Source organism: Mya arenaria, chromosome 5 (assembly GCF_026914265.1).
Source record: "Mya arenaria isolate MELC-2E11 chromosome 5, ASM2691426v1".
Taxonomy (NCBI): domain Eukaryota; kingdom Metazoa; phylum Mollusca; class Bivalvia; order Myida; family Myidae; genus Mya; species Mya arenaria.
Window position 1 is genome coordinate 69,891,651 of NC_069126.1, and position 27,449 is coordinate 69,919,099.

General features: G+C 33.7%; 1 long non-coding RNA gene across 6 annotated transcripts; it reads left to right on the top strand.

Moving 5' to 3' along the window:
- The first annotated feature begins 1,240 nt into the window (after positions 1–1,240).
- Positions 1,241–16,052, top strand: LOC128234057 (uncharacterized). 6 transcript variants are annotated; one of them, XR_008260852.1, is made up of 7 exons: positions 1,259–1,290; positions 10,319–10,413; positions 11,152–11,287; positions 11,534–11,637; positions 12,689–12,766; positions 13,667–13,773; positions 15,095–16,052. It is a non-coding gene; the product is annotated as an uncharacterized LOC128234057 (long non-coding RNA). The 6 variants fall into 6 exon arrangements; XR_008260853.1 differs by lacking the exon at positions 1,259–1,290 and adding an exon at positions 1,430–1,529; XR_008260854.1 differs by lacking the exon at positions 1,259–1,290 and adding an exon at positions 1,449–1,529 and having other exon boundaries at positions 10,307–10,413.
- The last annotated feature ends 11,397 nt before the right edge of the window (positions 16,053–27,449 follow it).

Sequence of the window (27,449 nt, forward strand, 5' to 3'; positions counted from 1 at the left end):
GATTGTTAACTGGTTTACCTTCACAGTAGTAGTTATTACTGTCAGGGTTCTCAATAAGTTTCGGTTGAACCGTCTCAAATAGTAAAGTAAACGACCAGCTTCTACTTATTCTACTGAAAATTCATTTAGTTTTCCAAATTTGAACCGGCCCTATTGCCATTTGAAATGTCCATTTTGGCCGGCAGCCGGTTCTTATTGAGAACACTGAGTACTTTTATTCTGTTAAAAACATTGCATTTATGCTATTTGCAGATTCTGATGTGCCAGCAGCCTGAAGTGGTCAAACAATTTTAAACTGGATGCAGCACAGAATCTCATATTTCAAGAGAATGCAGATGTTAGTCACCCCTGTCAAACTTGTTTGTGTGTGAATAATACAAAATGTGACATTTACAGCAAATATGTAATAATTGAGTAACATATAGACGATTGCAAAACTCTGTTCTGTTAATTTTGTGCCATATTTAACATTTAAAACCAGATACTTTTGTATGTTCGGTTTCTTTTATTCATGATATTTTCAAGAAGAAGTCAGTTCGTTGTATATGAGTTATGGTGTTTTAACTGTCAATGAATCCAAGATCACTGTATGTTGTTGAACTGATATATATATATATATATATATATATATATATATATATATATATATATATATATATATATATATATATATATATATATATATATATATATATATATATATATATATATATATATATATATATCTACTACAGATATTAAGGTGACCATATATATATTAATCTAGGCATTATGGGGACCGCTGGATTAAGGCGACAAAAATTGGTCTCCTTAATATTTTCAGTCCAGATTTGATGTATCAAATGTCAATAAAAATGTCCATTGACAGTAAGTTGATAAGCTTGAATGTTTATTTACGAGATCATTTCATTGTTTTAAATATTATTCTCTTTTAATATTAAAAAAGATATTCTTAAACTTTTGTGTAAGTATATTTGTGTATCCATAAAAATAGCTATTAAGGCGACCAGGGAAAAAATCATAATTTTGGTCAAAAATAGCTATATACTAAGCATTTTTTATTTGTTTTACTTTATTTAAAGCTTATTGTATATTATCCCGAAGTTTCATTCCATAAAAAAACAGAAATGAGGAAATTCGATATTTCGTGTACCATCAGCATCCAAATTTTCAGTACAGAAATTTAACTTTCCGGAATATAACGGAAATTTTCGGGTATCTCCGTGGTACCATCTCCGTGCAATTATGCAGTATGGCGTTCATCTCTTACAGAAAGAGAATGGTAACTTGGTAAGTGTTTAAAATACATATTCAACGTTTTTTCGTTTATTTTTATGACTTTTGTACAGTTGTATAAATCGTCCACCCTTTGGATGAAAAGCAAATGATTTCTCCGGATTTTGTTCATCCGAAACTAAATCACTAGTATCAACATCCGGTGTAATTTTTGCTTGTATTTTGGAGAAACTCGATTGATTTCTAGCAAACTTGGTTTACCACTACTGTACATCGTCGCTTATTATTATTTGGTATGTTCCAATCTAAAAAGTGATTTGCTCCCATAACATCTCAGATTTTAATAAATAAAAGACGAAAGGATACAAATGCCTTACATTTTGTTTGTCAATGTCATGTCATTAGTCATTCTCATCACCTTTGAATAGCAGAACAGAACGAACACTATCACCAATTCGTATTGTGGCTTTTTGCATGTGTCTTAAATTCTCATATTTGATAATAAATGCAACAATAAAATATTTCCCTTATTCTGCCACAGTTATGCACCAGTCAATTGTAACAATGGCGCCCATGTCTTGTTTATACCGGGGATAGCAGGGGAAATGGGCCATGTTTTTACCTTCCAGGTGGACCGGCAGTGCTGAGTGAATGCGGTGTTATTGTTTTTGCGCTGATAACAGGGATTGGGCCTAACCTAGGATGTCCCCAGGGGCATTTGACGGGGATCTGGTCATTTCGTAACCTTACCATTTCGTAACTGCTGATCTTGGTTATTTCGTAACCATTCTGTTAGTCAATTCGTAACCGTCAAGTAATCAATTGCTCATATAATAACCACCATTTAACAAGGTGATAAATAGTACACTTAGCACCTCGTTAAGTGTATTGTTCGAACCTGGATGTATATGGCACAGCAACCAAGACACCAATTGGGAGACATTACTCGAATTCTCACTAGTAACAAGCCAATAATTTATGTTACTCAATAGTTATTAGATATATATATATCATGCTAAAGTAGAAATGATTTGTTATACTACCAAAATATGTTAATTATTTTCTTACATTTTGCTTACTTATAAACAATAATTAAAGACTGATCGCGATGTATTTTTGAGTAAAATTACGTTTACATAAATGATCATTCTTGACCTATTTCATTAACTATATTTGTTTGAATTGTTTAAAACGAACAAAATTTTGTTCTGTTTTTTTCTCAGTTGATTCATATTCTGCATACTTTATATCCGAAACCGACAAAAAACAACCTTAAATTATTTGTTAGGCCAAATAAAAAAATAGGTCTGTTTCAGGTTACCCGACCGACCCTATTTTTTCCCGCCGACCCTAACCTATTTTTCCCTGAAAAAAAATGTGATTTGGGTACGAAAAGCATTTGTTACGAAATGTATGTACGTAAAGTTGACAATATTAGAGTTGGATTTTTTTAATGTATTTACCGTACTTCACCTTAGAGTTCGGACACCTTAAAATAATTAATTTTTCGCTCTACGAATTCATAGAAAATAACAATTTTTACATTTTATTTACATGTATGGTAAACCTGCCTTTTTTCTTCATGTCTGCATTTTACCACTTATTAATTTATCCGTAGTTATCAATGGTTATTACGCCTATAAGTCACTGTAGCTCCTTCATCAAGATGGTTAAAATCCCATTCAACACCATTTTATACATGCATTGAAATGAATAAACACCTTTTATCGGCTTCAGATCAAACAGTCCCATTGTGTGACGTCACATAACTCAGTTATACCCACGAGGATCTCATGGAGAGCATGGATATTGTTATGCAGGATTAATGTGTCTGGTGTTTTTTTATTGTAACTTGAGTATTGCATTTATAACTTTAATTCATCACATTTAATAGTTACCTGTATCATTGAATGTGTTGACTTTATTGTTTTCATGCCAAGAAATCCTATCCAATTTTCAATTAAGAAGGAAACCCCTGTATGCCAGCATATACCTGGATTTTAGCAGCATATGCATTATGTTCCATTCAGTGGTTTTGTGCTAAGGGTTAAAGGACTGACTTGGTTCTCCATGAATTTTTTATCAGTTATCTGCTGTACAGCTAATTCATTTCATTTAATGGCCATTACGACCAGCATGAAATTCAGGGGAGCAATAATTTTGGTCATTTTTCGGAAAAATCTTTCTATAGTGCATGGTTCTTAGATTTAACGCTTCATCTCATTTTGTTGATTACGACACTTGTCAAAAATAAAAATAAAAATTCAATAATAGTTTATTACTAAGTATTGACATGATTTTCTTAACTATAAAAAGTATAATTATTAATTAAATAAGCTAAGCATTACATCTTTGATATTGTTTATGAACAATCTCCTTGATAACAATATTTAACTATCTAAACCACACTCTTGTTATTATGTTTAATTATGTTTAAAGATTGAAAACATCAAGTACAAATGTACTAACTATATTTCTTAGTTCCCCGACAGCTAAATATTTTCCTCACGCCGGCCAAATCCTAATAGCCTCTTATAGAACAATACCGTAATCAAGTCGTTTAATTTAACAACTTGAGTACGGTATTGTTCTATAAGAGGCTCTTAGAATTTGGCCGGCGTGAGGAAGTTTTTTGAAACAAATAGAATCACAAACTTTCACTTTCAGTCAAACTTATCAACTTCCGGCTCAAAATGTTATGACTCATGTATATTTAATAAAATGATACCGGGGAGTTGTTTATCTGTGGATGTCGAAAATCTGCTTAAAGGGGCTATACTCCGTATGATAAAATAGCGGAAAAAAAGAGAAAATTTTCGAAAACTGACATAAACTTGGCATCGATGAGTACAATGCATTGAAACTTACTAACTGAAGAACCCGGTCTCCGACACAGTTTTTTTTTTACATTTTGGTACTTTTTTTTACAATTATGATAAAGCGTAACACAGTCCATTAGATAATTGTCCTGAGATTCGTTACAGAAGAAAACTTTTTTGGTGCGAATCTGGTGTACAGTGCCTTTAAGGGTTCATTGTACTTTGCGCTCATTATAAATAGATAAATGAAGGGTCTTCGCATTGATACAAAAAGCTTAGTTCCTTCATTCACAGCAACATATAATTGATTAACGCAAGATTAGCAGCATCAGTAGAAGTTATATGATAGTTAGTAGAAGGAATAGTAGTAGCTGTTGTTGTAGAAGTGGCAACAACAACAACAACAATTCAGCAGGAGCGGCAGTAGTTTAGGGGTATCATCATCATCATTATCATCATTATCATCATCATCATCATCATCATCGGTGGTGGTGGTGGTGGTGGTGGTTGTGGTGGTGCTGACGGTGGTGTTGTGGCGGTGGTGTTGACATTGGCAATAGCAGAAGCAGTAGTGGCAGTATCAACAACAATAGCTGCAGCATTACCACCTGTATTACTAAGACTTAAGAGCACACATATTAAATGACCAACATAGTCGGTTCTGTTCGGTGGGGTTAAATACCTATTTACAGTAACGTTCTGAGTCATGTTATTATTTGGGGTGGGGGTGGGTCAATATTTTACAGAAAAGGAGTCACTCAAGGACAGCGACCATTGTTGTGAGTTTATGTCGGTCAAAACATGTTCTTTCACAGGTCACGGTATGAAGACAATGCCAGATGAACACAAAACTAAGCAATTTTTTTAGATTGAAACATTGCAAAAACAAATCCCAATCAGTTATACGAAAATGCATTTTAACCGCCTCATGTGTTCATGATAATATGAACAAAATTGAAGTAAATTTAACATTCGGAGATTCAGTTTCGCCAATGTGATATATTTTTTCAAGTTTCGTTTATATTTCCCATTTTCCATGGTGTATACGTATACTTACGAACTCAATATTTTTTACAGTGAAATAAAAACAACAAAGCTTTAAAAATGAACAATAAGAGTGTGTGTTTTTGTTAAAAAATGTGAACCCAATAAATCTGACATTTTAAAATCAATATCCATACGCTTAGTAAAGCATACCCTTAAATATAATTCGACCTACGAGACGGCCAGATTCATATATAATGTAATATAGGTTACATTTTCATTCCAAATAAAACGGTTGGTTAAGCATACCATTTTCATTAACATCTGTCATACACATGTATGTCTAAAACGATAATGTTACTCATTAAAAACATCATCTTTTTGTTTAAGAATAAGTAAATAATAAGTTTTACTAAATTAAGTACTCTGTAATTTTAATTAATTGTAGTTAACACTTGATACTTCTTCGCGTCTTTCTGGGCAAAATTAAATACATTCTTCCAAATCTTGACCCAAACCACAGCAACTCCCTAGATATGAAAACATGATTAAACACATGGTCAGATTCTCGGTCAATTAGGGGTTAATGTGTAGCTGAAATTGGCTCTTGTGTAGAAATGAAAAGTGGAAAAATTGGCTGGTATTTCTTGGCATGATTGATGTTTCAATGAGTATTACTGTACGATTATTGCTTCATAAAGTCTATATTAAAAGTGTGATACAAGTTTCAAAGTTAATTGGCGGATCGTTTTACAAACATGTCATGTCTGTGTTTTCTTAATCTCTGCATTGCCCTTGTTGTTTCTTTAATCCTCCATTGAATATATCACACATCCTTTTCACCAGGCAATAAATCGTTTAGGATGGGTAGTAACCAACTAACTTATCACAGTGATGTATACGGTTAGGTAATCTAGCCAGGCATTGTAACGATAAAGATCAATAATTTTTGTCTGTGAGACTTAGTAACTGTAAAAGTTCAGTCGATGTCCTTTGGGTGTCCGAAAATTAGGTACCTAAAATAAATTATTTTTGAAAATAATAATGGATGTCCGAATTTATAGAATGTCCGAACTCTTAAGGTGAATTACGTTTGTGCTTGTGTGGCAGGTATGTTTCAATTCTTGAACTATATTTTCTTGTCAGATACAAATGTGTCAGATACTGACCTTCGGATTGATATGTCAGACTTAAGTGTGCAATTTTGGCAATAAAACCTGCATGTTACTTGTTCTTCAAACCTGAACCCCCATGTCCTCTTGACAGCATTGAGGTTTCCTTGGCTAATGGCTTATATGGTAAATTTGCCGTCCCACTCTTCATGTAATTATGTTTCAAGGAGGTTAGTATTCTACAGAGGGTGATTGAAAGCAAACGGGTGCATAAAGAAAAGTAAAACCGTTCCTGGAAAGTCTCAAATAATAGCAGAGTGGTGTACCATAACTTAGTTGAAATCCAACCATCATTGTCAAAAGTATTTAACCAGACAAATAAAGAATGTTTCCTTTGAAGCATGTAACATGTTTAAAAACTACTGATAAACCTGAAAATTGATGACTTTTATTTTTGTTACTTTCTGAGTCAACAGTTACTGAAATCAATATATCAAAAAAAAATAATAAAAAAATAAAAAAATTATTCCGACCTACCTACCCTATTTTTTTAGCAGTGTTACCTGAAACACACCTATTTTTTATTTGGCCTTATGGTATTAATTTCCAATAACAAGATACAAAATTAAACATATCGGCACATTCTTAATACAATAAGCATATAAAAAGCGCATAATCTCATTCGGCAAACTCACTACATTTTACAATACTTCTATGCAATTTAATAAAAAAGAAATTCTAAAGTAATATGGTCTATATATTTAAAAGTATTGGCTTAAGGTCACAATTCCTCTCAATGGTAGAACATCTATGAATTAAAAAATTATTACATTTAATATTCAGCCTGCTTATAATATTTCCTTCGCAACATAAAAAAATAGCTAGTGTGAATGTTTCTATTTGTCATAGTTTCAGAGTTTATTGGCAAATCGCACTACACTATTAGGAATAAAGAAGGAATTTAACTACTAGATTTAACTTTGTTTATGTTGTTATTTTTATGTTTTATACTTACAGTAAACTTATTTTGTAAATTCAAATGGTATTAAATTAATTCCTCATAATTATAGGAGTCAACGGTTAAGATATGACCATTCGATTTCTTAACGGTTACGAATTGACTAACACAATGGTTACGAAATGACCAACAATGAGCGGTTACGAAATGATCATAATTCATTTGACAGGGCTTTTACCAGCTGTTTGTCTGTGCAGAGCGGGAATTTTACCTGGGATTGGCTGGACCGAAAGTCAAAGTCCCCGCTATTAGCAGGACCTTGGGGGCCCATGCTGCAATTGACTGTTGCATTATTTGGATTTTTTCTTAACTTTACGACACGCCCCCCTACAGTATTTTATAGTCAAGTTTAGTAATATTTTTTTACAGAAATTGGATAACTTAACAAGTAAAGTAAACTGTACTGAGCTTTTAAACAAACCTACATACTTATAAATCAAAATTGATATTTTAGGGTCTACACTGAATAAACCCAAAATGTTAGTTTTGATTTGCTAAATTCGAACAGTATTTAGTCAATCCACACAAAATTTACAGGATCATCAGATAACAAATTTTCTAAAAATTCTCTGTTTGCCAAATAGGGAAGACAGGATTAAGTGGGATTAAAAGGTTGCTATCTGTGACCAAAAAAATACTGTTCAAAATTGTGAGTATTCATTTATCTTTCGTTCAGTAAAGAGCATGCAATGGCATAGTGGTTGGATTAGATAATCTGACAGCGGTGCTGGACGTCAGGAGTTCAAATATTGTTGTGAGTTCAATGTACCAAAAGAATACCTTTGGAATACACTACCGGGTATTATCTATAAAAATGGCAGAGCAAATTGCCCATATTGTAGTAATGTCTTAGATCCAGCTTGGATAACTTGGACACAGTAAGCGGTTCACACCCAGGGAAATTCTCAGATAAAACAGCGCCTATAAACTTGAACATTACAATTTTCATTGAGACAATTAAAGAAAAAACATTATTGCTGATCTTCTGAAAACAAATCCTCTAACATTCAAATATTTAATTTGTTGGATGAACTAAGGTTTATATTGATAAGAGATTGCTTCAGTTGGATTTAAACTAATCACCAACAAAAATATATGCATTTAAATCACACAATGTAAACAACTGCGCCACAGATCTTATCTGTATGTTTTGGGTTTTTAAAATTTAGCAGTTAAATATAGATTAGCATACTGGTAGGTCTGGTTGGTCTGTTGCTTTAGTTGCTAAGTAAACATAATGTCAGTGATTTCATCACTATTTCTATTAAAATATCAGTTTTCTTCTTCAGGGCTTCTCACATTTGCACCATTTTTTTACCATTTGAATCATAAAAAGATAACAAACACATGAACTTAACACTTTGTGAATATTTAAGGAATGTAAGGCAGGGGTGTAGAAATTAATTCAAGTAGCAGGGAATATCCTAAAAGTAGGCGGGGGGTCTGGGTGTCCTCCCCCTGTTAGGGTCAAGGGGGCAACGCCCCTTGTGGGATGAATTTAAGCCTTTCTAACCAAACATTCTAGTCTTCCGGTGCATGTTTATTTTGTAACAGGGAACCTTAACATAAATGCACTATAATAATGATACTGAAACTGAGTACTATCCCCCCACCCACCCACCAGTGAGGGCTAACTAATGAACCAAACTACTGTCAAATTCAGATTCAGGATAATATTATAACATTCCAGACCACATGCCTTGACATTTGCTAGCTGTTCCCTCCTAATAATATATGTATATATATATATATAATATATGTAATTTCTTCTCTACCAATTGTATACTTTCAGCCACTGAATCACTATTAACCTCTGAGAATTAAACATCTAACTTCATTTTCTGTGGTTCTAGATATTGCAGCTACCTTCCATTTTAATAACCAAAAGAAATATCTGGACACTTTGTGACATTTAAAGCGTACTAAATTTCACCCAACGTACATGTAAAATTCATCAAAATAATGGATTTTTTTTTAGCAGTGACATCACCGCAAGCTTGTTTATTTTGTTTACACCTGGTTAACACGCGTATATAAAATTTACTGTTGCGTAAATGGTAATAGGACTAACAGAAGGTCAGACACGCTCATGTTGCATACTTACTACGCTTTTTTGTGTCTAGAAAAACATATTTATTTCACACTCCATTGCTTCGCAAATCTTTTAATTTCAAAACATCTGCAGAGGGGGGTGAGACTAATAAGGTCATGTATCGAGCTAATGTTATTGTATTCGGAACACTGGGAAACCCAAACCTAATACTTGAAAAACATCCCAGAGGGGGATGCGACTAATGACGTCACGTATCGAGCTAATGCTGTATTGTAGTCGGAACGCGCGGAAAGCAAAATAAACAATACCAACAATCAAGGTTTTAAACGGATGTAAACAGAACAGACATGACAAAAAATAACAGATTTTATTTTTGTTGATGTGGGGAAATTAGCCGGGTGGAGATGCTAAAGTAACCGGGTTATTTCACCGGCTCCCGGCCCATTTCTACACCCCTGGTAAGGGGTCAGATTTCAGATTGCTCATTATTGCTGGAACACTAAATACTTTATTTGATTGTGTACACTGCACTTTCTTGTTAAGCATTCATCCAAATCATTTGGGTAAATTTTGGCAGAAAAACTGCTTTTGGATTTATACTGGTTATCAAAACCGGCACTGACAAAACATAAGACGTGTTTAATTAATGTGCGGGAAAGAGGTTTAAAGGTGTCGGCCCACAACGAAAGGCTTGCGGGTTGCAGTACCCCTTTAAGTAGTTCTTGAAAAAAATGATTCTCTGAGGTAGCATTTGATTATGTGTACATTGTATTCTTGTATGTATTTTCAAGTTAACACATGATTTATATAAGGTTTGTATAATTTTAGTTTTATTTAAGTTTTAAAATTTTGATATTTTTTTTAAGATTTGCCTGCCCCTGTCTGAACACTTAAATTCTTGGTCTTTGGTCTATTGTCTGCAACTTCAAAACACACTTTTTGGAACAGGACACATTTTCCTGATATTTTATCCAGTTTGACTGCAATATAAGTTGTATTTATCAATAATTTAAGTAAAAAATGACATTTATATTTCCATAATTACCTGGTAGTTATTTGTTAATTTGTTTTAATTCATGGATAGGTTTATTGCGAGTGTCATGGAAAGCTGGAACTTTTCAGTACACAACATGCAAACTGAGAATGAACTGTGTGTGCCGGCTTTGTGAACAAAAACGCAAGGCGGCTATGGTAAGTTGCGTCAAGATATCCTTGGGACCCCCAGGACACGCAATACAATTCGTGTTTCGCTGATCTGTTGGCTGGGATCAGATCATCCATTTAGGGATTTAGATATGTTACCCCAGCCACCAGGCTGAATGTTTAACAGTCACCAGACACTCTGCCATGAATGTGAGAGAGTTTAAAGCTATTTCTTATTTTCCTGTGTAACTATATTGATGTTTGATTAAATTTACGCCGTCGTGTTACTGAGTAACAATTTGAAATTGGGCCAAAATCATCAAGCTAGAGCTTTGCATAATCTTTTTCAAACTTCTGGGAGATTTCTGCCCTTGAAAGTATTTGCTCGCAGCCCGCCTCAAAGTTACACTTCGTTCAGTATTTAAAGCTTTCGGATACACTTTTTGTTAATTTGAGATCTTAATGACGCTACATTGTACTTCTAAGTAAATAGATGCTCAAAGTAACAAGATGCTCTGGGTGTTCACTGGGTGACAAAGGCTACCCAGTATTGGTTGTTTCTTTTTTCTGAAAAGATGTTTCTAGTGAATTGCCAAGTTGCAGTGGTTTTGACGCCACAGAACCAGCACAGCTCCATGACAGATATATATGTTTTCGTCATTGATGTCAGTACTGCTGTATTGGTGGCCTCACAATTTCTGTGTGGAAATGTCATCTGATACACTCATAACGGCGTATTTCTAGCATAGCTTTCATAAGTGCATGGCCATTCTCTGTCATTTTCAGATACACTGTGTTGTGTGTGGATAAGAAATGCAGAGTGGTACCACCAATTACCTAAGCCACCATTCCCCTAACAGACAAAAGGCTCATGGGGACAGTTCCTGCAGTTTACAGCAAATTGTAGCCCTACAAACTTCAGGTAAGTGATAAATCTGGGCTTCAAGATATCTCTGTACTCACTTTAAGTTTATACTTCATTTGAACAAAACTTACAATTTCAGCATCAAAATCCAGGTTTAGATCCCAGACCGAACCTTGTCTCCTTTATTAAACTTCATTTCAGATAATCTATAAGCCACATACATGTTCACTACTTATGGCGGATAAGAACTTTCGCAAATTGATTATAAATGCGTTTTCCCAGATATACACCCTCCTCTTGCAGATACTGCCAAGCTTGGGTGCACTGGGCCGGTTATCCAGCCGTGTGGAATCAACATCTCCAGCTGAACTTGGGCCGGGAATTATATAAGAATCCTTAGCAGCATGGTGAGCTTTTGTGTATTTATTTCCAGGCTCGTATACCCGTCCAGACTTCTGTGTTTAAGCTTTCCTTTCGTCATTTTTTTAAATAAGGTATCTCAAGTCTTTCAATGAAATCACAACTTTGGAGGCTAGATTTAAATTAAGGAACCATTATGTGTAGAAAGCCTTTTGGGTGATTTAAAATCAAATTAGTAAACAGGATTCTCATGGTTCATGGTTTATAATTGGCCTTGTGGACCTTTCATTCTTTACTTTGGTAAGAGCCGCTTAGGTATGTAAGAAGGGGGGAGGGGGGGGGAGGGTACAGATGTGATAGTAAACAGTGTTTAATAAGGTATATTTGTTTTTATTTTATCACCATTTTGAAGGTAATGATTGTGTTATCAGGGATAAGTAACAAGTTTAACATAAACACTGTAACATGTTCTTTATTTCAAATAAAGCTATAAATTATCTCTGGAGAATTTAGTCTGATCTCCATTTCTCAGAAAATGTAGCTGTCTAAGTGCCTATTCCATCAATGAGTATCACTGTCTTTAAATTGCTGTTGTGGTACAGTTTAAATGGCAAAAGTTTTATGGCCCTGCTTGTTTGCAACTCCTTATTCATTTTTGTACAGCGAGAAAAGTAAGGGAATTCTAGAGATTTACTAGAATTATGGATTGTTTTTACTAGAATTATGAATTGTTTTTCTTGAGTTACACAGTACATAAGGAGGAATTAGTGTGTACACAACTCCTCATTTTATTCCTGTTTATTATTTATATATGTAACATAGATGTGTACAAGACCTACGGTACTGTAGAAACATGACATAAAAGAGCTCACTTTGATTAATTTCCTCAAAAAAAGATATCTTTACTGTTAAAGTAAGAACTTTTACTGCATAGTAAGTAATGTCTTCTGCTCATCTTTATGACATCATTACATGGAATGATGTCAACTTCCCAAGACACATTTCCACATGGCGCAGCTCATTTATATATATTGCTGATGGATTGTTTAGAATGGGACAGTTTTAATTGGACATAATGTTTTAATCGCCATTTTACAGAGTGCCAGCCAGTCATTGCTGTTCTTTGCATTGCTGAGGAGGACAGTCCTGCCAACATAACAGTTTGTTCAATAACAGGTAAAAAACTGGTCTCACTTTATATTTTCAACCACTGTTCGATCGTAACAATTATCAAAGAACCGGCTAGTCTCAATCATGAAGCCGCTCTAATTAGAGTCAATGAACGATATAGATCTGGATACAAGCGTCTAGATGATCGAGACTAAATTGGCAACATGAGAACATTTATTTCCTTTCCTGATTTTTGAAAATTACATGAACAAATGACAATTCTACTACCATTTAAAGCTTGATTAATTTTCGGACAAATGTGTTTGTTTTAATTTGCCTTCCGCTTAAAGTAAACGTATATATACTGGGCAAGAAGTGCTGAATTTCATCGTGAATCACAGTGATTATCCAAAGTTTGAATTTGGTTCGGACATGTTTGACGGGAATTCAAAGACATTTTTTGTCAGCCGTCTTATATCACAGGTTTCCATGCATTTTGCATACATTGGTTCATTCCAAGATAAAAATTATAACCTTTTTCAAAACGTTCAATCTGTGAGAGTGCAGCTTTAATAGACCTGTAAAGACTTGTCGATGTGAAACTTAACTCTCAATCAAACTATGGTAAAAGATCAAATGCGGGGCTCCGTGTGCGGCATAGACTGCTAATTTTTATTTAATATGATGAAGAGCTAGTTAAGTTATCTTTTTTAAAAGTCTTCATTTGAAGCAAAAAAATGTTTCAATACCCTGTATGAATTTTCTTCACCGGATATTGATTCATAAAAATCATTGCTCCAGGGTGCGGAGTTACTTTTTGTTATATGTCTATATGGAAAAATCTTCTCCTCAGAAGTCAACTTTGTTCCCCAATGTGCAAGGCACAATCGGTGAAAATAATTTCAGTAAAAGTCACTGATTATTATTATTATTGTGATTATTATTAATAAACTTTTACTATTTCAGGAGACAAACAGAAACACAGAGGTGCTATACATTCCGATGGAAAATACAACAAAAGCATCTCCCATCATTTTGGCGTGGCTCAGATCAAGAGGAGAATTTTAAGAAAGGTAATAACTGAGCAACTAAGAACATGCACGTTGCACTGGTCAGAGTGTAAGATCCATCTCGCTTCATAAGAATTGATAATCATCAATGTATTAAATCAAGAAATTGAAATCAAGAAATTGAAACGTAAGTGTCTTGACTTTTGCAGTGTTTTTGAAATAGAATATAATTTAAAAAAAAAAACTAAATTATTTTTTAATATGATTGTAAATGTGTGATGTTTTCTTCCGATCATTCTCTCTCAAAAACCAGATACAAAAAACATATTTGTAGATTTTTATACGCCCGAAGGGTCGTATTATGTTATGGCCTCCATCGTCTGTCCGTCTGTCTGTCCGTCCGTCCGTCTGTCCGTCCGTTAGCAATTCCGTGTCCGGGCCATAACTTGGTAACTAATAAAGCAATTTTCAAATAACTTTATACAAATCATCACTACATTAAAAGGATGTGTCGCGCGCAATTTCCAGGTCCATACCTGAAAGACTAGAATCACCATGGGGGGGCGTTAGCAATTCTGTGTCCGGGCCACATCTTTGTTACTCGTCCGTTAGCAATTCCGTGTCCGGGCCATAACTTGGTAACTAATAAAGCGATTTTCAAATAACTTTATACAAATCATCACTACATTAAAAGGACCTCGAGCCGAATCTTCTTCGGGCGTATAATGCTCCGTTTCGCGGTGCTCTTGTTTTGTTTTACTTGTAAATATAGTTTTAAGTTTGTATTTTAGGCAAAGCCTTTTATTCTGCTCAATACAAACTTAAATATTGTAAGAGTTATGGCCCTTTGTAATTTTTAAACAAATACATTTTATTTCATGTTTTTGTAAGCCCATTATTTAGGGACTTTTAAAATTTTCACCAGCAGCATTATAAAAGCAGACCAAAAGTGTCCAGTTAGTGTCCAAACAATAACTAAGTTAGAATCCTTTCTCAAATCAGGTGAGCGATATAGGGCCATCTCTGTGTTTGTCTGACAAAAAAACAATAATCAATCTTTGAGTTAAATTGACAAAATATTGTTGTAGAATGGTTTGTGAAGACATACTATTGGATTACTTTTGTGTCAATAGGATTAAGGTTTCTGCACATAAAAATTATTTAGAATAGCATTTGGGTCAGTCGGTTCACGTTCAATATTACTGATAGTATAAGTGGAAGCAGTGACTTAAAATTAATTACCAAACAGTTTCTGCTCAATTGCTTTGAGTTAACATACGAGTTATGAAACTTGGAATACTAGTTCTTGGTGGCATAAATGAAAGACCTTGTTTTGTCACATTGACTTGTAATCAAGCACTAACTTCCTCTAAAACAATTTCAGGTGATGGTTGGGCACACACAAGAAGACATAGATCACATGTGTCCAGGCATATGAGTAGACAGGAGTTTCACACTCTGCCAAACTTACTTCATCAGAGGAGCAGAAAGCTTCTCAAGATCCCGCACTGCACACTTAGATATAGTCTTTGACTACAACAAGGGGATGAAAGTACAGAGAGGTCCAATTGAAATCAATTCTGTGCTGCGTCATTTCTTCATTCTGGAAGTCGATGGACATGATTTATCATGGCATCAGGTGTGCAGTTTGTCGACTATCAGCAGTCTTGTTCACCAGTTGTGCAACTTGAGCTGGTAGCTTTATTGCTTGAAGCCACAGCATAAGAGGGGGAAGGTGCAGGCTCATCAAAAAGTCTCAAAAGTTGAAACTAGGAAAAGAAGTTTGTCAAGAGTGTGAATATTTGCTTTGAAAACCATCGTTACGATGATTTGGTTTCCTTTGAAACTTGATACATACTATGTGTATGTTGAATGAATTGAGATGCTTAAATAAAGAACCGCTATTCAAATATCAGGAAACTGCATTTTTCATACTAAAGGGTAAATGATGTCGCCATTTCCTGTATGTATTTAAATGAGATATGTTTCCACAATTAATATTTTTAGGGAATTTTTCTCATCCTAATGAATGAGATTAAATTGTACAGCGTTATATGAGCTTAATATGTGTTTTCTGTTTCTTTAAAATTGGTGAAAAATTGTCAGAAGATAATTAGACCATTATCCATTACTGCAATCATACAATCAAATATACAGGGACAAACCCACTGGGCATATAATATAATTAAACCCTGTTCAGGGGCATGAGGCAAACAGAGTTACTTTCAAACGTTAAAGCTGCACTCTCACATTTTGGACGTTTTGACAACTTTTCTCATTTTATGTCTTGGATTGGAACCATCCAATTTTTGCGAAAAATTAAATGGCAGATTTTTCTATTTAAGTTAAAACATTGATGCACTTTTCTTAAACCGTTAGTAACATTAATTTTTGAACGGAAATATGAAATCTGTGATCTGATCTTTTGTCAGCAATCTTTTATCATTGGTTTGCAGATAATTACGCAAAAAATTGCTCATTCAAAAACAAAAAAAAGTTGTGAAAACGGTATATCTGTGGGAGTGCAGCTCTAAATGTTTAATTTCTTGATTTTACTACTGTATTAGAAATTACAGGGGTTGGGGCATATTTTTAGTGTTTTTATTGCTTTTTATGATTCATACAGTCATACTTTATTCCTCAGGGCATAACTTACAAATAGACAAAACTGGAAAATGGTCGTTTCAAAAGGCCAAAGATAATGCAAGTTGAACAATCATATTGTTCATGGCTTGTATTTTTGGTATATTTTGTTGCATATGCTATAGAAAAGTTGAAAGTTAAAAATAAATTCATAGTTGAAATGATGGCTTTGAATGGTATTGTCAGATGAGAAAAGGCACTTTTAAGAAATAGGTATAATGGTACTTTATTTATTTTGATCAATTTTAGATATTGTATGAAAATTATTATCTTATTTAGTACATGAGACCTTTTAAACAGTTATTGACAATATAACAATGTGTATATGAAGCTTTAGATCAACACTTAAAGCTGCACTCTTACAGATTGTCAGTTAAGACACAAAATTGTCTCAAAATCTGCTGATTTGGTTATCATTCCTTTAATTCAGTCATATTAGATAATTCACAATAGAACCCATCAGAAATGTAAAAGTGCCGAAAATTTCATTTACATTAAATTGTTCGTAATGCTTTTAGCCATAAAACATCATTTTTTTAACATAAATATGATAAACTGCTATCTGATCTTTTTTCAGCATTCTTATATCACTTAAAATTGGGTCTAGACATTTATGCAAAAAAATTGTCCATTTATAGACAAACAATAAAAGAGTACCGGTAGTCAAAACGATCAATCGGTGAGATTGCAGCTTTAAATACACCTTTTAAGACCACTGTAAAATTCCAATGGTTTGCCTAAATCGTTAAAGCTAGCATACTGTTTAATTAACAACCATATTTATTGTTTAAAAGTGTCATGATATCTTTGTACAATGTTTTTTATATAATTCATTAAAGAAGTCAAAACAAATTTGTTTATCTTGTAAATTGTTTTCTATTATTTAAATGACCCAGACAAAAATGGGAACGTCAGTGCTAGTTCTTTTACTATTAACATCCCATGAAGTTTCTATTGGTGTAGCAGCAAGGAGGTGTTATATTAAGGATGCATCATTTAAACCAAATTATACATTTATATGCACAACATACAGGCGTGTAGCCGCCTATACATGAATACGCGGCTGAATCCACATGATTCTGACAAAAAAATCAACCAAAGTTGCAGTATGCGAACTTGACTACATGAATCTAAAACTGGTTATTTTCCAGTACTAAATAATGCACATCGGAACGCCCAGAATGCACTAGATTGCACCATGGTTTTCAAAATTTTCAAGTTTGCCCCGAACCCCCACCACATTTATGAATCCTCATGAATAGAGGGGTAGCTACGCCCCTGACATAATTGAAACCACAGTGTGGCTAAACAACACTTGTATGTTTATCCTACGCAGTGATCTCCCATGGAAATGCAATCGTCAAAGAATCTGAAGGGGATGTTTATATGGACTACATTTGAAATGCATCAAGTGTTTAAAAAAGTTGATTTCAGTCACGAAGAGAATCAACCATACCCCACACTTGTTGGAGTAAGATGAAATGTCCACTTTCCGCGAGAAAGAAAGTACATTGAAAATGTTCATTTGATTCAAGTGACTATTTTTTATAAATATGTTACAATACATAAAATACGTTATTTTTTTATAATTGTTTACCCATGTTGAATTTTAGTTGGCAAATTTATAAGAGATTTATATACAAGGGCATAGCCAGAAGTTCGTGGAAAAGCTTGATAAAATGGATACAATATGCAGCATATCTTTTAAACTTTCATACAATAATAATCAGGTAATTTGAAATTAAGAATGCGAGATTCATCGTAAAGCATGTTATAACGACAACGTAGTGATCACTGTGGAAACAGGTGGTCGCGCATTCCTCCGCAGTTGCTAAAATAACCCATGACAATATCTTGTTTTGTTGACCACTCACATTGAAACCAATAAAACGGCGCGAAGGTTTGCACATTTGACGTGACGTTAATAACGTGTGATGAAGTGAAGTTTTAAGTCAGTGCGTTTGTTTGTTTATTTCAAAGGAAACATTTTAGCTTGAACGGTATAGTTAAATTTTGTTTAAAATGACGCCAGAAGACAGATTGATAAAACGGGCAGTGATACAGTTCTGTGTAAACCTAGGGAAAACTCCATCGCAAACACTTAAACTGATAAATGAAGCATCGAGTGAAACTCAAGTGAAGCGAATGCTCGTTTACAAGTGGCACAAGCGGTTCAGTGAGGGGCGGGAAAGCATTTGTGACGACGTGAGGTCTGGGCGACCGGTTTCACAAACTACAGTGTGTGACGTCGAGGCCGTAAAAAACATCGTTGACGCTGATCGTCGAGTCACTCTTTATGAAATATGCAAGATGTTGGACATGAGTTATGGGTCGGTACGGAGGATAATGAAAGACAGTTTGAAAATGAGTCGAGTGAGTGCGCGTTGGGTTCCACGGCTGCTGACAGAAGATGAGATGAGCAAAAGAGTACGGGAATCACGCCGATCCTTAGCTCGGTACTAAAAGGAAGGAAACCGTTTTCTTGAGAAGATAGTCACTTGCGATGAAACCTGACTGTTTTATTTCGACCCTGAGACAAAACAGCAAAGCAGTCAATGGAAGACTACCAGTTCCCCGCCTCCGAAGAAGGCACGACCATCCTGCTCGATAGGAAAGTATATGTTCATTTTCTTTTTTGATGTGCACGGTGTTATCCTACTCCATGCAGTTCCGCAGAGCCAATCTGTGACGGGTGCTTCCTACTAAAAGGTAAAGTGATATATAACAAAATTCATTTTTATCAATATTTAGGACTTGATAAAATCTGCATAAAACAATGTTTTAAAAAGTTTATGATTAAAAATATGGGATTGAATAAGTGTTAGTTTTAATTATATTTGAGGAAGTACGCAAAACGCGACAAATGTTATAAGCCTCAGTTATGTTCTCCATTTAAGGTTTTGAGGCGTGACTTGTAGAGGGCGATGGCATTTAAGAGACCACTGGCGTTGCATGATGGGTGGATTCTTCACCAGGAAAATGCATCAGCACATAGATCGGAGGAGGCACCGACTACCGCGACAATCCAGCTTGAAGCGGAGATCCTTCCCCACCCCCTTTATTCGCCAGACCTACCACCATGCGATTTTGCCTTATTTCCGAAACTTAAATGTGAACTAAAGGTAAACGCTTCAATGACTTTCAGGCACTACAGAGTGAAGCTCAGACACGCCTGTATTTTTACAAGTCAGAGTGGTTCAGTGACATTTAGCGGCAGTGGGTAGCGAGACTTCGACGTTGTATTGCGGCGAACGGCTCTTACTTTGATAAGTTATGACGTTGACGTCAGATTCTGACGTTTGAACTGCGCGGGCTATACTGATCTCATGTTAATGAAAAAGCTGTAGTTTCCTTTATATTTTATGTATCAGTTTGAAGTTTTCTATGTCATTTACAGCTGAAATAGATTTTATAGCGAGCGTTGAAAAATATTAAAATGTGTTGATTGTATTAAGGAATTCCACGAACTTCTGGCTATACCCTCGTATTAAGAAACTCGGAAAGTATGTGAATGGTTTGGACCGGCTTCCTCAGCCGCTAAAGAGGATATGATTATGAAGCGTTAAGGGTTTTAAAAATGCATCTTTTACTTGGATTTTATAGATTGTTATTACGAAATAAAGTATGGCGTATCAAACGAAGTGTTAAAGCTAAGCTATTGATGGCTGAAACCCTTCAATAAATGTTGATATGTGCTAACATATAGTCTTTGAAGTCCAATATTTGGAAATGCGTTACTAACCCGATTCAACAAAAGGCTGTTGCACAATCAGTTGATTGACATAATCACGTGATAAACCAATAACTTCCATTAAGGTTAAAATATTCAACACCTTAGTATGAGTCCCTGTGGGCGAGTGGATAAGCGATCCGTTTTTTATTCTATGTGTTATCTGCACCCCTATGTGCTTGCTCCCAACTTGAACAAGATTAATTTTTAATACTTCAATCGTTTTTTAAAAATGCAATTGAAGTAAGAAAATCAACCTGGTTACTATTATTTCTGCAATTTCAGTACCAAGGAGTAAAATAAATATACATATAAGTGTTTTCAGATGCATTACGAGAAAAAATATGTTTGGTGCCAAAACATGAGAGAGTCTCTTTAACGGAAAAGTTTTGACTGTTACTCAGTCAGTCAGATGGTGATAAATATAATGCATAGCATCATCGCTCTGGAGTACGAGAACGTTGTATACAGAGTATTTTTTTACTGAACATGCGTCTGTTTATGTTGATGACATAAAAGGTTTAAACTGTTTAAAGGAACAATAACATTATGAAACAACAAATCTGATTACAGATATCAGTGGCAGATTCTGGAATTGACTTAAGAAGGGGTACGTGAAACTCATGGGCTTAATCTTTCCACATCCGTCCCTCCCTCAGAACAGAAATTGAATGGCTTGAAATGTTGGACCGGGGTGGGGGTTAGACTTCCCCAATTTATAGTCCGAAATAGTGCATTTTTATCTTAATATTGTATTTTTCCCGATATTGACTGAGAACATATTATAAACGGACGATTCAAAGGGGTGGGGGACGGCGCGCGCGCTGGGACCGATTCCCCCCACCCCCAACCCGCCCCCTGAATCTGCAATTGAGTACATGCATTAAAACCGTCTCCGTAGCCTATTGGTTAAGGCGTTCTATACCCTTCATTAAATTGACTTAATACTTCACACAATTGTTCAGGACCATAAGCCAATGAGGTTACATAACTCCATATCCTTAATACAAGTTATGGCCCCTGATTGACTTAGGTTAAACTTTTAGGCAAGTAAAATTTAAGGGGAAGTTGGAATTTAATAAAAAAAACTTCCATGGGTCACAATGAACCCAATGAACAATGTTCTTTAATCATGAGCTATATAACTGTTCAAGCGTTAACAGACACATTCGTGTGCAGACGAAACTTTTATTGTTTTTACAAGCACAGAACTTGTATTTAGCATTTACAGTTTCTATATAATTCAACTGAAAGTTCTATTTAACCATAATATATCAAATATTAAGTCACCATTCACTAGCGGATTGAGAAGGGGTGCAGTTGGCGTGCGCTCCCTCTAAAATCATCCAAGTTTACTTTTTGTGTCAATATATGAGAAGAAAATAATAAAATATACACATAATGCATCATTTCCGACTACAAATTGTTAAAAATTACTTAATTGAGTAACCCTCAATCCTCCTGCAAACGCCCCTAAGTAACGCCCCCTTCTAACGAGAATTCCTGGATCCGCCCCTGGTCATTATATATTTTGTTTATCAAACGGTACAGAGATCAAGTGACTGAATCTGACTTGCATTTAATGAATGAGATGGTCTGTAAAAGAATTCCGATGAATATCCTATGAAATTTGCAGTCCTCCCATTTCGACTGGTCATTGTTTGTGGATTTATTATACACAATTATAAAAAATACTATTACCAAGTTGTCTCTTAAGGTTACGGGAGTCTATACTGTCAAAAGTTAAATATATATAATTTGTCCCCCTAATGCCATAAAATATGGATGGTCCCCTTAATGCCTCAAAAATAATATTATATATACACTGGTCTCCATAAACCCTTCTACATATATACCTGTCCCCTTAAAACCTGCAACATACTTACAAATTATTAAGGAGACCGCAAATTACGTATATTTTTTGTTAATTAATTTAAGAAACCTAAATTTTGTACTCATAATAAATGATCATTTCAATACTAAATTATCAACAAAAAAGCAAAATAAAGTATAAAACAAAAAATATACAAATTGTCTCCTTAATGCCGTAAAAAATATACGGTCACCTTAATGCCCTAAGTAGATATATATATATATATATATATATATATATATATATATATATATATATATATATATATATATATATGTATATATATATATATATATATATATATATATATATATAAATGTTAAACATTTAAGATCCAGCTGTCAGTACAGAAAACATTGATTGTGCTTTTGAGAACACTGAATTTTATCAACATAATTTGACACTGTACATATTGCAAGCATTTTTTCAGATAAATCTATATAAATTAATAGTAGATAATTGTAGCCTTAATTTGTGCATATTAACATATGTGAATCGTTTAATAGCCTTATGATGTCATTCTGTATAAATTATATAATATAATCATTTTAATTGTTTCAATTGTTTTCATATATAAATGGTTTTGGAACTGAAATTTGGTCTTGCTCTATTGGCTGGTACACTCAACAAATATAAAAAATATATGAAATAGTGCTTAGTTAGCTCAGCTGACAGTTTTTCACTGAGTTCTTATTTGGGTGTGTTCCAACAATATCACTGTCAGACTTGATTATTTTGATTGTATATTCTATATAGGTGATAAATTTAGAATATATTTTCAGCTCTGTTGAATGTTGAATGTAATTGCAATTTATCATTTCTTTTTAGATCACCCTGTGGGTTAAACATTATGTGAGGGTTAGAAGTCATTTGTTTGTAATTACACCTTGATAAGTTTAAACTTTAATATACTGGGTCTTGAAAGTCCCATGATATGAGCAATTGGTCATGCTTCATTTAGAATAAACCTCATAAGAGATCATAACATATTGGGCCTTTAAAAGTTGGAAAATTTTAACATTAATTTATTCACACAATTTTATTTCCCACCAGATGTAAAAAACAACAACCTTTTTATCAAAAAGCAGGACAAAAAGATCACTGTTGGTGATCTGTAAAGAATACATGTGTTGCTGCATATTTAACTGTCACAGGTCTTTTGGTTTATACCTGATTTTAGCAAAGCTGTTTACAATATTCATTAATTGAAATTTAGATAATTTTGATCATTAAGACACTATTATTGAAGATTGTTGCGTATACACTAAATAAATTGCTAACAGCAACAGAACTGCTTGTTATTTAAAAGTTTTATTAACATATACAAAAAAAACATTTCCCTTTTACTTTTAAAAAAGAAGTGAAATCACATCTCATTGTTGGTATGAAATGTGCAGAAATGGAAGATTTCCTATTTTATTAATTGTTATTCATTTAATCTTGCATATCAGTTCTAAGTTTTTTGTCATATTATGCTAAAGTGTCATATGGTTTAAACAGTCGGTTACATTATAACTGTAAACGTTCGATCTCAAACATTTAATCATTCTTTAACTGGTCAAGAGTACATGCATGTTATTTTTGTATAAGAAAACCTAATTTAAACAGCTTACAACTGCGATCTTGGCAAATAATTATATTTGTCATAAGGACCCCATTGGAAATAAGTTGAATAACTTTAATGGGTTATCCTGTGTTATATATTTGTCACATTGAATTAAATCTTTATTAACGCACGTATGTATCCAAAGCATTCTAATGATGTTGTGCTTTAGTATAGATATCATCACTAATACTTTGTTAATCAGTCTGTGTTATAACTTTATGAGATATTTGGTTTGTTACTATGACATGTATATGCACGAATAAATCTATCTATCTAAATCTACTCCTAGTATGTTTCACTTAGTCATTAAGTTAACTTAATGTGTCCGGCAATAACACTTCAAGCCCGTAGAGGAGGCGCCTTAGTTCATATTAACTGTAATACATCATCGCCGATAAGACAATTTAAGATCAGTTAAATTGGCAAATTATCGATTTAGATTAATGATAGGACCATCCAACTCTTTGCTCAATCATGCATCACCTTCATGTTTTTAATTTATATAAATCTCTATACTATATAATTAAGCAGAATTCAATTTACTGATAGTTTTGGTAAAAACACCAGTATGTGTAATGCATTTGCTTATTTAAATTGTTATATTTATACCATAATGTTTTGGCCATCTAATGCTAATTTATGTTTTCATTGTTTATTATGTACTGCATTTGAAATACCTAACATACCTTATACGTATTATACTTACTATATAGGAAAATGTTGTTTCATGCGCTGTTTCCTTTTTCTATATGATTCTTTCTTATCACTCATTCGTATTGATTAAATGGACATGCAAGAAGACATGATTTATTTAAAAAAAATAACTCTTCCAATAAAATAATATCACAGTATTTGAATTGAAAATTTTAATAAACTACAAAACAAAACTTCAATGAAATGGTTTAATTTGGCAAATCCGGTTTATTTGCTAACCTTTTTAGTCTTATTTGAGACACAATCTTCCAATGTGGCACAAGTTAATTTTGCATAGTTCATCGTCAAAACATTTGGTAGAATATAACAAAACTTAAAAATACTAGGAAACTATATAATTCAAAATTATATTTCTCCCACTGGGCACAAATTATTTTTAGTGCCAAAATGGGAGTTTTGCAGACACAAAAATGGTCCCATTAACAATTATTTTGGGAACTAATATATTTCGAGATTTATAACATATTTGAATAGCAACATCTACGTAAAACTTAAAACAAAGTTTTGATTTTGTGAAAACGATTCTGTGATTGGATTTCGCTTCCCCAATTGCAGAAATTATTTATATTTGATAGGTTCGAAATGAATTTCTATAGATGTTGGCACAGGTGTCCGTCACATAGCGTGGACACTAAATATGGTCCTTCAGTTTTATGATATTGTTTATAAATGTAATAATATTCAAATCCTTAAAACATTAAGAGTGACCAAGAAAACTTCTATAAGTATACTTGACAATGGCAAAACGTTTAAAGGCATATACGAGTATATATATTATACCTTATGTATTGAAATTTCATCATAATTTGGTTAAATTTTTAAACACGGATTCAAATCCCTTTGAAGGGGACAGTTTTGTTAGTGAGCCAGATGAGTAAAGCACTGATGAGGAATACGTTATTGCAGGTATTAATTTGATATTACCATACCAACCAAATCATGTCCACAACTGTTAATTGAGTGGCTTTCATATTTAGCATGTAACATTATTATATTAAAGCCTTTCTAATAAACATCCTCCAACGTAACAGTTTGGCATTCACCTCAGGTTAAAAATAAAGTAAATCAGTTAATATTCTTTTCGCTATGAGTCCTAAAATGTTTATATGATGTTCTTCATGTTTAACGTATAGAGGATCCCAAATGATTGTTTATTTTGTATCAAATTAAAACGAGGGTTTGCAGAGTTTTTATCGTTTTTAAATGACGAGTTTAATCAATTTGATACAAAAAAAAATCACGAATTTGAGATTCTATTTATAATATAACTCTATTACGGTCGAAATCTAGGTCAAAGTTTCTTCAATACACAGTCTCATGTCCTAGAGCGAAGAGTTTACATTGAGTATTATTAGGATGCCTCAGCCACAAGAAAGAAAATAGTTTGACATAAAAACATTTTATTTACAATAAAAACATAAATCATATCTCAATTATCAGTTTCAATGGTTTCACTTAAAAAACATATTTCAATTCATTTAGATCAAGCAAATCAATAATTAGAGCAATTTCATAACTGCGTGATGTCATTAGTAATCACGCGAGTGTTTACATGTCACTTGGCGGTTGAAGTTTGAAAAGACCGTTAGTCAGCGTCACAGTCGCTTTCAGTAGTGCGAATTCGCTTTGTAGCTGTTGGATTATATTATGGATTTTTCTCATTTTAATGGATATGCACAATGAGTTTTACCTCCGTTAATTGGAGCACCAAATATGTGGTAAATTCAACGGAAAAAGTAAAATTTAATGTGGAATCAGTGACTGTGTGAACTTGAGCATTGCTGGCAAACCGTGTGAATAGACTGAGCATTGTACAGGTATTTTCATTGGGGTACAGCATGTTGGATATTTCCTTGTGTTGATTTGGATTTTTGTGGTTATGGTTGTTTAAAGATGCGATGTTCTTGTGTCCCGATATTTGCATAATCTGGTTCGCAGGAACATTGTTGTCATTCATGATTCAATTCAAAGACGAGGTATTTTGTGGCTCTGTGATCAGGGGTCGTTTGTAGTAAAGTGCCATCCATATCTTTGTCCCTTAAATGACCTATTGAATCTTTAAATATATATATATATATATATATATATATATATATATATACTACAGATATTAAGGTGACCATATATATATTAATCTAGGCATTATGGGGACCGCTGGATTAAGGCGACAAAAATTGGTCTCCTTAATATTTTCAGTCCAGATTTGATGTATCATATGTCAATAAAAAGGACCATTGACAGTAAGTTGATAAGCTTGAATGTTTATTTACGAGATCATTTCATTGTTTTAAATATTATTCTCTTTTAATATTAAAAAAATATTCTTAAACTTTTGTGTTTGTATATTTGTGTATCCATAAAAATAGCTATTAAGGCGACCAGGGAAAAAAATCATAATTTGGGTCAAAAATAGCTATATACTAAGCATTTTTTATTTGTTTTACTTCATTTAAAGCTTATTGTATATTATTCCGAAGTTTCATTCCATAAAAAACAGAAATGAGGAAATTCGATATTTCGTGTACCATCAGCATCCAAATTTTCAAGTATACAGAAATTTAACTTTCCGGAATATAACGGAAATTTTCGGGTATCTCCGTGGTACCATCTCCGTGCAATTATGCAGTATGGCGTTCATCTCTTACGGAAAGAGAATGATAACTTGGTAAGTGTTTAAAATACATATTCAACGTTTTTTTCGTTTATTTTTATGACCTTTGTACAGTTGTATAAATGGTCCACCCTTTGGATGAAAAGCAAATGATTTATCCGGATTTTGTTCATCCGAAACTAAATCACTAGTATCAACATCCGGTGTAATTTTTGTTTGTATTTTGGAGAAACTCGATTGATTTCTAGCAAACTTGGTTTACCACTACATCGTCGCTTATTATTATTTGGTATGTTCCAATCTAAAAAGTGATTTGCTCCCTTAACATCTCAGATTTTAATAACTAAAAGACGAAAGGATACAAATGCCTTACATTTTGTTTGTCAATGTCATGTCATTAGTCATTCTCATCACCTTTGAATAGCAGAACAGAACGAACACTATCACCAATTCGTATTGTGGTTTTTTGCATGTGTCTTAAATTCTCATATTTGATAATAAATGCAACAATAAAATATTTCCCTTATTCTGCCACAGTTATGCACCAGTCAATTGTAACAAT